Source organism: Brassica napus, unplaced genomic scaffold (assembly GCF_020379485.1).
Source record: "Brassica napus cultivar Da-Ae unplaced genomic scaffold, Da-Ae ScsIHWf_2667;HRSCAF=3425, whole genome shotgun sequence".
Lineage (NCBI taxonomy): Eukaryota > Viridiplantae > Streptophyta > Magnoliopsida > Brassicales > Brassicaceae > Brassica > Brassica napus.
Window position 1 is genome coordinate 15,001 of NW_026015959.1, and position 10,000 is coordinate 25,000.

General features: G+C 30.9%; 3 non-coding genes and 1 pseudogene across 4 annotated transcripts in view; 1 reads left to right on the top strand and 3 right to left on the bottom strand.

Annotated features, from left to right (window-relative positions):
• Positions 1–4,532, bottom strand: part of LOC125601830 — a 9,658-nt pseudogene extending 5,126 nt beyond the window's left edge. Inside the window, exon 1 of the transcript XR_007334454.1 lies at positions 1–4,532. This exon is cut by the window's left edge and continues 5,126 nt beyond it. The product of XR_007334454.1 is annotated as a photosystem II CP43 reaction center protein-like (transcript).
• TRNAC-GCA lies at positions 2,236–2,306 on the bottom strand. Its single transcript has one exon. It is a non-coding gene; the product is annotated as a tRNA-Cys (tRNA).
• Positions 4,533–6,400: 1,868 nt separating the features above from the next.
• Positions 6,401–6,471, top strand: TRNAC-GCA. The gene has a single exon. It is a non-coding gene; the product is annotated as a tRNA-Cys (tRNA).
• A 2,348-nt stretch (positions 6,472–8,819) lies between these two features.
• On the bottom strand, positions 8,820–8,893 carry TRNAD-GUC. Its single transcript has one exon. It is a non-coding gene; the product is annotated as a tRNA-Asp (tRNA).
• Between the last annotated feature and the right edge of the window lie 1,107 nt (positions 8,894–10,000).

Consider the following 10,000-nt stretch of genomic DNA (forward strand, 5'->3'; position numbering starts at 1 on the left):
AGGGGTATTTCTTTTGCACCAATTTAAAGACATATGTAAATTAGTATAATTATAATTATTGAGAGCATTCACCACTTCAAGAACGAGATACTGTATGGGGTTTCCTCTTTTTGTCAATTAATCTCCCATTAACTCGTGTAGGAAAATAAAATAGGATAGCGTATAATACGTTTGCCAAGAGTACCTATATATACTTTTGTTTCTATGAAGTCAAGGAAGTGAAAATAGTTCGAATCCAACCAAGTAAAGAGGATGTTTCAAAAAAAAGATCAAATTAGTCTTCCCTAATGAATATGCTCTTTTTAAAGATTAGAGTCGATGTCGAAGAAAAACTCGTAAGAAAATTTAATATAGTTAATTTTTTGGAATATTTTCGTTTTTTTTTTTCGGGACTCGTCTTTATCACATTTCCTTTGTTTTACAAAAAGATCATAGACCCTTACAAAAACAAAATTTTGAAAATTTCAAATTGAAATTTCGTACTTGTTTTCTCTATTTGATTTCTATTGTTTATTTAAGGTTCTTTAGAAACTCTTTTTATAAACAATCGAAGTATAAAAGGTTTTTTATGATATTTCATCAGATGATTGTACAAGGAAAGTACTAGGTTGTAGAAAAGAAAGCGGTGAAAAAGAATCATAAATAAATAGTTTTTTATTGGATCAGGAATCTCATTATGTATTCGGTGTGGATAAAAGATCTTCCTATGTTATACTATTAAATTCTTGACGATGAATCGATTTTATAGCTCCGATATTGTTATTCATGATATTTCTTTCATTCGATATCATCGAAATCTAATTCATCTGAGTGAGTTTACAAGCGAAAGATTTCTCATCTCTATGGGATTAAATCCCGAGATATTCCAAAGAAAAAAAAATAAATAATAAACGATTTAATTATGGAAGTCAATATTCTTGCATTTATTGCTACTGCACTCTTCATTCTCGTTCCTACTGCTTTTTTGCTTATAATTTACGTAAAAACGGTTAGTCAAAATAATTAATTTGAATACAATTTGACTATCAATGACAAAAAAGGATGTCAATTTCTCGTCTTAAATGAAAGGAATGCATTAGATTCAGTAGTATCCTAAGGGGCCCGCTAGTATGGTAGAAAGAGATCTCTTTCTACCATACTAGCCATTATGGTTATTGTAATGTATAAAGATACAAGTGAAATATCTTAATATAAAGGAATCCACCCATATCTCTCTTTTTCTTTATAAATGTAAATATAAATTAATATAGAATATGAAATCTATGTACATACTTTCTCAATTTCATTTGTTTGTTTGATCCATTTAATACGGATAATCCGAATTCGATGGAAACCTCTTGAGATTTCGAAAGGGGGTTATCCCATGAATGGTTAACGGTATAAACTCTGATATCAAAAAATAAAATGAGTCAATAAAACAAAACATAAATCCAATTTCTAAAAAAAGATCTTAAAAAAAATTGCCGGCCGGTCTAGAAAACTAAAACAATTGATACAGGTTGATAGAGTTTGATTATTATCGCAATTAGGAGTACTTCTAGAGTCCACTTCTTCCCCACACTACGAGAGAGAGGGAAAATGTAAAAACTACCATTAAACCAGCCCATGCGAGACTTACTATATCCATGTGAATTCTGTCCCCTATGAATATGAAGAAACTTTTCCATTATTGTTCACTAATAATAGTGAAATCACTGGTGCAGAGTCAAAAAAAGGGAGAGATATTTGGTCACCATTGATGAACTACTCCAAAAAATCCACTTATCTTATACTGAGTTATTCTTAATTATAGAATTTCTAGTAGAATCGACAAGATGTAAACACAAGTAAACAGATACTTTTCGAAGTATCCAAAAAATCTGACTCATATGTAGAAAGAATAATCTTTTTTCTTTCTTTTATCGTTTTTTATTTTTATTTGAAGTAAAACGAAAGGCAATTCTTCATCTAATCTAATATTGATTGAATGTCTGAGCATTCCGACACTTTCATGAGTCTATATCCAAAGTATCTTAGATCCTTTCCAAAACTATTAATTTAATTCCCTCTCTGCCTATCCAATCTAATGGATTTCCCTCCACTCGTTTTAGTTTTCCTCTAATCTGATAGGTAAAACTTTAGGTTAGAGAATAGAACCTCGAGAGCCAGGGGCTTAGAATCACGAAAAGAAAGTATCAAGAGTCTTTTCCTACGTTTGTTATAGTTTTATAACAGGAGATTTCAAGTCTCCTGTTGAGGCGGCACCCGGATTTGAACTGGGGAAAAAGGATTTGCAGTCCCCCGCCTTACCACTCGGCCATGCCGCCAAAATGATTTGTACTAGATTCAAATTTTCTCTTGTTTTTTTTTCAACTCCGAAAAAAATATAGATTTTCAGTCACAAAATATAGAATCTAGTACAAATCAGAACCATTAACTATTGACTGTAAATTCATGACCTTTTTTGAATTCAAATTTACATTTTTTATTTCTAATAATATAAGATAAGAAAATCATTAGAAATAGATTTATAACTAATCTATTTTGAGTTTTTTCAATTAAAAAGAAATCTTCTTCCATTTGAATTATAACACTAATAATGAGTATATGTAAACCCCAGAATCAGAACATACGTTACCTTGTATAGCTCTATAATGGGGTATTTTATCTCTCTAGGGATGCTTTTGAGGAGTAATTCTCAATAAATTTTTGTATTGAAATTTTTCATTGAATACATTGAAAAAAATTTTTAATTTTTGGTAGAGCACAGCATGTGCTGTTCCAAATAGAACTGTACCACAATAAAAGAAGAAAAAGAGACATATATATATACCTGTGCATTCTTTTTTATTTTAATAATAATTAAAATTAATAAATAAAAAACATACGTTTTCTTACCTACTTCAATTCAATGATATTCTAAATATTCTATTCAAAATAGGTAAAAATCCATCTTTTTTCTGCAACTATTTTTTTGAACAATGAAATACAAATACATGAAAAAGTAAAGTGTTTAAAAAAAAGTTTTCTATTTCTTATATGTTTATCTGCTCGAACAGATCCTATCATGAATACCGTTTTTTATGGTATGCGATCGAATTGGAATATGTAATATCATAGGTGAAAATGAAATTACTTTTTTTCTAGTCGTTACAAAACTCCATAAGTTCCAGCGGTATTTCTAAATTCTGTTCCATTCGGATCTCTTTCTTATAAAAAAAATTCCAATTGAATCTAGTCTCCGTTCATACGGATTTCATACATTCCATATATCTTGGAGTTGGATAAAATTTCATGTGATTCAGTAAACAGAATAGAAATTCCATTATTGCTAGATCGAATTCTATCTATATGATTCGGTGAAGAATGAGATATGGGATTTTTAAAATAAACGGATAAATGATAAATTCAAAAAAGATGCTCGGGGATGGAAAAGAGGGAACATCTACAATACCCGGATTTAATCAGATACAATTTGAAGGGTTTTATCGGTTTATTGATCAGGGTTTAATAGAAGAACTTTCGCAATTTCCAAAAATTGAAGATATAGATCACGAAATTGAATTTCAATTATTTGTGGAAACATATCAATTGGTAGAACCTCTGATAAAAGAACGAGATGCTGTCTATGAATTACTTACATATTCTTCTGAATTATATGTATCCGCGGGATTAATTTGGAAAACCAATAGGAATATGCAAGAACAAAGAATTTTTATTGGAAACATTCCTTTAATGAATTCCCTTGGAACTTCTATAGTAAACGGAATATACCGAGTTGTGATCAATCAAATATTACAAAGTCCTGGTATCTATTACCAGTCAGAATTGGATCATAACGGGATTTCGGTCTATACCGGCACCATAATATCAGATTGGGGGGGCAGGCTAGAATTAGAGATTGATAAAAAAGCAAGAATATGGGCTCGTGTGAGTAGGAAACAGAAAATATCTATTCTAGTTCTATCATCAGCTATGGGTTCGAATCTAAGAGAAATTCTAGAGAATGTTTGCTACCCTGAAATTTTCTTATCTTTCTTAACCGATAAGGAGAAAAAAAAAATTGGGTCAAAAGAAAATGCTATTTTGGAGTTTTATCAACAATTTTCTTGTGTAGGTGGGGATCCAATATTTTCTGAATCCTTATGTAAGGAATTACAAAAAAAATTCTTTCACCAAAGGTGTGAATTGGGGAGGATTGGTCGCCGAAATATTAACTGGAGACTTAATCTTAATATACCTCAGAACAATATATTTTTGTTACCACGAGATATATTAGCAGCTGCCGATCATTTGATTGGGATGAAATTTGGAATGGGTACACTTGATGATATGAATCATTTGAAAAATAAACGTATTCGCTCTGTAGCGGATCTTTTACAAGAGCGGGTCGTTGGCTCTGGCTCGTTTAGAAAATGTAGTTAAGGGAACTATAGGCGGAGCAATTAGGCATAAATTGATACCTACTCCTCAGAATTTGGTAATTCAACTCGTTAACAACTATTATGAATCCTTTTTCGGTACATCCATTATCTCCAGTTTTGGATCGCACTAATCCTCCCAATTCACACCTTGGTGAAAGAATTTTTTTTGTAATTCTTACATAAGGATTCAGAAATATTGGATCCCCACCTACACAAGAAAATTGTTGATAAAACTCCAAATAGCATTTTCTTTGACCCAATTTTTTTTTTCTCCTTATCGGTTAAGAAAGATAAGAAAATTTCAGGGTAGCAAACATTCTCTAGAATTTCTCTTAGATTCGAACCCATAGCTGATGATAGAACTAGAATAGATATTTTCTGTTTCCTACTCACACGAGCCCATATTCTTGCTTTTTTATCAATCTCTAATTCTAGCCTGCCCCCCAATCTGATATTATGGTGCCGGTATAGACCGAAATCCCGTTATGATCCAATTCTGACTGGTAATAGATACCAGGACTTTGTAATATTTGATTGATCACAACTCGGTATATTCCGTTTACTATAGAAGTTCCAAGGGAATTCATTAAAGGAATGTTTCCAATAAAAATTCTTTGTTCTTGCATATTCCTATTGGTTTTCCAAATTAATCCCGCGGATACATATAATTCAGAAGAATATGTAAGTAATTCATAGACAGCATCTCGTTCTTTTATCAGAGGTTCTACCAATTGATATGTTTCCACAAATAATTGAAATTCAATTTCGTGATCTATATCTTCAATTTTTGGAAATTGCGAAAGTTCTTCTATTAAACCCTGATCAATAAACCGATAAAACCCTTCAAATTGTATCTGATTAAATCCGGGTATTGTAGATGTTCCCTCTTTTCCATCCCCGAGCATCTTTTTTGAATTTATCATTTATCCGTTTATTTTAAAAATCCCATATCTCATTCTTCACCGAATCATATAGATAGAATTCGATCTAGCAATAATGGAATTTCTATTCTGTTTACTGAATCACATGAAATTTTATCCAACTCCAAGATATATGGAATGTATGAAATCCGTATGAACGGAGACTAGATTCAATTGGAATTTTTTTTATAAGAAAGAGATCCGAATGGAACAGAATTTAGAAATACCGCTGGAACTTATGGAGTTTTGTAACGACTAGAAAAAAAGTAATTTCATTTTCACCTATGATATTACATATTCCAATTCGATCGCATACCATAAAAAACGGTATTCATGATAGGATCTGTTCGAGCAGATAAACATATAAGAAATAGAAAACTTTTTTTTAAACACTTTACTTTTTCATGTATTTGTATTTCATTGTTCAAAAAAATAGTTGCAGAAAAAAGATGGATTTTTACCTATTTTGAATAGAATATTTAGAATATCATTGAATTGAAGTAGGTAAGAAAACGTATGTTTTTTTATTTATTAATTTTAATTATTATTAAAATAAAAAAGAATGCACAGGTATATATATATGTCTCTTTTTCTTCTTTTATTGTGGTACAGTTCTATTTGGAACAGCACATGCTGTGCTCTACCAAAAATTAAAATTTTTTTTTCAATGTATTCAATGAAAAATTTCAATACAAAAATTTATTGAGAATTACTCCTCAAAAGCATCCCTAGAGAGATAAAATACCCCATTATAGAGCTATACAAGGTAACGTATGTTCTGATTCTGGGGTTTACATATACTCATTATTAGTGTTATAATTCAAATGGAAGAAGATTTCTTTTTAATTGAAAAAACTCAAAATAGATTAGTTATAAATCTATTTCTAATGATTTTCTTATCTTATATTATTAGAAATAAAAAATGTAAATTTGAATTCAAAAAAGGTCATGAATTTACAGTCAATAGTTAATGGTTCTGATTTGTACTAGATTCTATATTTTGTGACTGAAAATCTATATTTTTTTCGGAGTTGAAAAAAAAACAAGAGAAAATTTGAATCTAGTACAAATCATTTTGGCGGCATGGCCGAGTGGTAAGGCGGGGGACTGCAAATCCTTTTTCCCCAGTTCAAATCCGGGTGCCGCCTCAACAGGAGACTTGAAATCTCCTGTTATAAAACTATAACAAACGTAGGAAAAGACTCTTGATACTTTCTTTTCGTGATTCTAAGCCCCTGGCTCTCGAGGTTCTATTCTCTAACCTAAAGTTTTACCTATCAGATTAGAGGAAAACTAAAACGAGTGGAGGGAAATCCATTAGATTGGATAGGCAGAGAGGGAATTAAATTAATAGTTTTGGAAAGGATCTAAGATACTTTGGATATAGACTCATGAAAGTGTCGGAATGCTCAGACATTCAATCAATATTAGATTAGATGAAGAATTGCCTTTCGTTTTACTTCAAATAAAAATAAAAAACGATAAAAGAAAGAAAAAAGATTATTCTTTCTACATATGAGTCAGATTTTTTGGATACTTCGAAAAGTATCTGTTTACTTGTGTTTACATCTTGTCGATTCTACTAGAAATTCTATAATTAAGAATAACTCAGTATAAGATAAGTGGATTTTTTGGAGTAGTTCATCAATGGTGACCAAATATCTCTCCCTTTTTTTGACTCTGCACCAGTGATTTCACTATTATTAGTGAACAATAATGGAAAAGTTTCTTCATATTCATAGGGGACAGAATTCACATGGATATAGTAAGTCTCGCATGGGCTGGTTTAATGGTAGTTTTTACATTTTCCCTCTCTCTCGTAGTGTGGGGAAGAAGTGGACTCTAGAAGTACTCCTAATTGCGATAATAATCAAACTCTATCAACCTGTATCAATTGTTTTAGTTTTCTAGACCGGCCGGCAATTTTTTTAAGATCTTTTTTTAGAAATTGGATTTATGTTTTGTTTTATTGACTCATTTTATTTTTTGATATCAGAGTTTATACCGTTAACCATTCATGGGATAACCCCCTTTCGAAATCTCAAGAGGTTTCCATCGAATTCGGATTATCCGTATTAAATGGATCAAACAAACAAATGAAATTGAGAAAGTATGTACATAGATTTCATATTCTATATTAATTTATATTTACATTTATAAAGAAAAAGAGAGATATGGGTGGATTCCTTTATATTAAGATATTTCACTTGTATCTTTATACATTACAATAACCATAATGGCTAGTATGGTAGAAAGAGATCTCTTTCTACCATACTAGCGGGCCCCTTAGGATACTACTGAATCTAATGCATTCCTTTCATTTAAGACGAGAAATTGACATCCTTTTTTGTCATTGATAGTCAAATTGTATTCAAATTAATTATTTTGACTAACCGTTTTTACGTAAATTATAAGCAAAAAAGCAGTAGGAACGAGAATGAAGAGTGCAGTAGCAATAAATGCAAGAATATTGACTTCCATAATTAAATCGTTTATTATTTATTTTTTTTTCTTTGGAATATCTCGGGATTTAATCCCATAGAGATGAGAAATCTTTCGCTTGTAAACTCACTCAGATGAATTAGATTTCGATGATATCGAATGAAAGAAATATCATGAATAACAATATCGGAGCTATAAAATCGATTCATCGTCAAGAATTTAATAGTATAACATAGGAAGATCTTTTATCCACACCGAATACATAATGAGATTCCTGATCCAATAAAAAACTATTTATTTATGATTCTTTTTCACCGCTTTCTTTTCTACAACCTAGTACTTTCCTTGTACAATCATCTGATGAAATATCATAAAAAACCTTTTATACTTCGATTGTTTATAAAAAGTTTCTAAAGAACCTTAAATAAACAATAGAAATCAAATAGAGAAAACAAGTACGAAATTTCAATTTGAAATTTTCAAAATTTTGTTTTTGTAAGGGTCTATGATCTTTTTGTAAAACAAAGGAAATGTGATAAAGACGAGTCCCGAAAAAAAAAAACGAAAATATTCCAAAAAATTAACTATATTAAATTTTCTTACGAGTTTTTCTTCGACATCGACTCTAATCTTTAAAAAGAGCATATTCATTAGGGAAGACTAATTTGATCTTTTTTTTTGAAACATCCTCTTTACTTGGTTGGATTCGAACTATTTTCACTTCCTTGACTTCATAGAAACAAAAGTATATATAGGTACTCTTGGCAAACGTATTATACGCTATCCTATTTTATTTTCCTACACGAGTTAATGGGAGATTAATTGACAAAAAGAGGAAACCCCATACAGTATCTCGTTCTTGAAGTGGTGAATGCTCTCAATAATTATAATTATACTAATTTACATATGTCTTTAAATTGGTGCAAAAGAAATACCCCTTTCTTTTGCTTGATGAAAAAAGAAAAATAAAACAAAAAGATAACCGAAACCATTTTGATCCCCTTGCCCAGAAACAAAAAGGGGAGTTTATGTCTTTTTTTTTAATTGAATCCGCCGGGACTGACGGGGCTCGAACCCGCAGCTTCCGCCTTGACAGGGCGGTGCTCTGACCAATTGAACTACAATCCCATGGAAATAAAGCGGGTAGCTTACATATTCCTTCTTATGATTTCATCATAATCATTTCAATTTTAGATTCAAATTAGTGTTTTGTAACAAAGAAAATCACAAGTAATATATTGATATCTATATGGATATCACTAAAGTGATATCAAGGCCGATTACTAGTAATCCTTGCATTATTCTAAAATCGATTGATAATCTATTTTTTATTGTAATTTTTTATGGAAACAAAAAGTAACGAGCCACAAGAAATAAAGAAAAAAGTAAAGTCGAAATATACCCAGATATTTGACTTTTTTCTTACCCTTCTCTGTCAATTATGCAAAACAAAAAGGTTATGTAGACAGCGAATTATTGGGCCGAGCTGGATTTGAACCAGCGTAGACATATTGCCAACGAATTTACAGTCCGTCCCCATTAACCGCTCGGGCATCGACCCAGGAAGAATCTATTCGAACTTTATGGATAATCCATGATCAACTTCCTTTCGTAGTACCCTACCCCCAGGGGAAGTCGAATCCCCGCTGCCTCCTTGAAAGAGAGATGTCCTGAACCACTAGACGATGGGGGCATACTTGCTCAACCGCCATCATACTATGATCATAGTATGATCAGTTTTTTAAAATTGTCAATATAATCAAATGGTATGACTAGCTTATAAGATTTTTTATTTTTTTCTATAGCATTCTATATCATTTTTTTATTTTACATTTATATTCATATTCTAATCACAATTCTATAAAAAAAATCGATATATTTTCTTTTTATATTTGAAGTGGAAATATGAAAAAAAAAAAAAATCGAAAAAAAGTCTAGTATAAAATCTTTTAAAGAAGTGATTGGTCTGACAGAAAAAAATAAAAAAGAGGGTTAAGTTTCGTTTTTTTTACTTTACTTAATAGATTGCCTCATCTCATTGTTAAGAAATAGTAGTGTCCCTATCTAACACTAACCCAAGAAAGTCAGACAGAATCCATCTTTCTTCCCTAATTAGACGATGGATTGATAAGTTAAGTTATCGATTCTCGCTTCTAGTTGCGAAATGAGCTACTAACCACTATGCGTCTATTGTATATATATTTAATATATATATATATTTGATTTACCTATCGA